Source organism: Schistocerca cancellata, chromosome 2 (genome assembly GCF_023864275.1).
Source record: "Schistocerca cancellata isolate TAMUIC-IGC-003103 chromosome 2, iqSchCanc2.1, whole genome shotgun sequence".
Lineage (NCBI taxonomy): Eukaryota > Metazoa > Arthropoda > Insecta > Orthoptera > Acrididae > Schistocerca > Schistocerca cancellata.
Window position 1 is genome coordinate 782,018,006 of NC_064627.1, and position 2,707 is coordinate 782,020,712.

Below are 2,707 nucleotides of genomic sequence, written 5' to 3' on the forward strand. Positions count from 1 at the left end.
CTTCTGTCGAGCAGAGATCTTTAATCTTACTGGACACGGGAGTACCTCAACATCAGGTAAACAGTCCATGACGGCTCCCCACATCACGAAACCAAATGCAACACCGCTGCTCCTCTCCAAAACAATTGAAAAATGGTATCTCACCCAAGGTCGTCACCATACTCACTGAAGATGTCGTCTACGATAACGGAGACCCGAGATTCACGCCGTTCACCAGCAGTTTATGCTTTCTGATTACTCCTTATGCAGCTGTTTGTGTTGTGGCGTTAACGGCTGCCCACGCATGGGATGGTAATTCCCTAGTCCGACTGTTGCTAGACTCTGATCAATGAAGTGGGATGCCACAGAATGTTGGAGTCAGTCCATTACATGTTCTTGGATGTCAGGTGCAAATGTGAAGAGGTGACAAAGTTCATTGTGCACAGTGCAGCAATCATCCCTTGTGGTGGTCAGACGTGGTCGACTAGAACATTGATGACGAGTATCCACGCCCTCACATTCTCACGCAGTATAACATCAGCCCTCTGTCACATCTGAATGCCCCACAAATCCGAATACTGCACAACTCGACCACATGGTGACCCACGATGAGGCTCCTTTCAAAGTCGATCATTGCTGATAACGCTATCTTACACAAGCACACTGCATCTCCTTGTCCTTCACAGTTATCACTCAACAGTTGACGTGTTCACCCCCATTATACGTCCGGCCAGGCTTGGTAACAACGTTAAACACGAGCAACATTAATGCAGTCTGGTGGCTGTTCCACGTGAGACAGAGAATTACTACTCTAATCATTCACATAGCCACCAACGGTGTATATGTATACAAAATTATAGTGACATCCGGCCATGTCTTCTGGATGCTTCACTTTTTATTGTCAGGGAGTGTGAATGCTAAAAAGTTTGAAGGAATGAATGCAAAATCCGTATAAAACGTCGTAAGAAAAGACGAAAGTCGGATATATTCGTACGAGTCGGAAAATAAACAGCAATCAAGATGAAGCAGAAGCAACAAAAGTGGTTTGTCCGTGAAGCACTTCGAAAAAAAAAATAATCACTTCTTTCTAGGTCACAATCGAGATGTCTGGTCATTGATTTAGAGGTATGAAGGACAGTTAATGCTGGATAGATAATTTGTTTGCCACAAGCCACCGATGAAACCAGGAAAATAATTAAACACACTCCACCACGCTACAGAATGGCAATGCCAGCCGTCATGCATTACGTCAAACAATTATTTAATAGAGAAAAAACCGTTAATTAATGTCCCATTGCCTTATTCTCCTGATTTATTGCCTAACGACTTCTTTCCGTTCCCTTAAGCCAAACTAAAAGCCAACGGCCTTGCAGCAGTGGTAACTCTGGTTCCTGTCAGATCACCAAAGTTAAGCGCTGTCAGGCGTGGATAGGACTTGGATGGGTCACCGTGTGGGTCTGCCAAGTGCTGCTGCCCAGTGGGGTGCACTCAGCCCTTGTGTGGCCAATTGAGGAGCTACTTGATTGTGATGTAGAGCGGCAATGGTCATGACAACTGATGACGGGTGAGAGAGTAGTGCCCCTCCGTATCTGCATCCCGTGACACCTAAGGACTGCGGATGACACGGCGGTCGATCCGTACAGTTGAGCCTTCATGGCCTGTTTGGGCGTTTTTTTCTTCTTTTTCTTTTTAAGTCAAACGAAAAATGCGTTAAAAGCGTTTTCATCAGCCCAAGAAGATGTACATGCCAAAAACATTATTCCGAGGTACTGTCATCAGAGCGGAGAAATATTTTCCAGAATTGGTTCGAAATCAAGCATAGATGTACAAACTTTAAAGCCGAATATACTGAGAAATAATAAAACGAACTGTTCCAAACCAAGTTTTGCTAAAAGCTGTTAGTGCCCCACTCGTACAATGAGGAGAGTACTGGTGTGGCAGTAATCACGCCTCCCATCACATACAACGTGTGGGAGCAATGAGACCCAGTAATTTTAAACCCGGAGTTCAGATCTGTCACCGGATGATCTACATCTACATATATACTCCGCTAACCACCAAGCGGTGTGTGGCGGAGGGCCCAATTCGCGCCAAAGTCATATTTTCCCCCTCTGCTCCACTCGCGGATCGTGCGGGGGAAAAGCGACTGTCTGGTCACCTCAGTATGAGCTCTAATTTCCCTTATCTTTGAATGGTAATCACTGCGCGATTTGAAAGTTGGTGGTAATAATACATGCTCTACATCCTCGGTGAAGATCGGATTTCGGAATTTAGTGAGCAGCCCCTTCCGTTTAGCGCGCCGTCTATCTGCAAGTGTGTCCCACTTCAAACTTTCTATGAGATTGGCAACGCTCTCGCGATGGCTAAATGTACCAGTCACGAATCTTGCCGCTCTTCTTTGGACCTTCTCAATCTCTTGAATCAGAGCCAACTGGTAAAGGGTCCCATACAGACGAACAATACTCCAAGACTGGGCGACTCAACGTATTGTAAGCTATTTCCTTTGTTGAAGGACTGCGTCGCTTCAGGATTCTACCAATAAACCGCAATCTAGAGTTCGCCTTACCCGTTACTTGTGTAATCTGATCATTCCATTTGAGATCATTTCGAATAGTCACACCCATATACTTGACGGATGTTACCGCTTCCACAGACTGGGCATTTATTTTGTACTCATACATTAATGGGGATTTTCGCCTTGTTATATGCAGTAGGTTACGCTTACTAA

At 45.2% G+C, this 2,707-nt stretch overlaps 1 pseudogene; it reads left to right on the top strand.

Annotated features, from left to right (window-relative positions):
- The first annotated feature begins 1,336 nt into the window (after positions 1-1,336).
- LOC126163800 (5S ribosomal RNA) lies at positions 1,337-1,455 on the top strand (annotated as a pseudogene).
- The last annotated feature ends 1,252 nt before the right edge of the window (positions 1,456-2,707 follow it).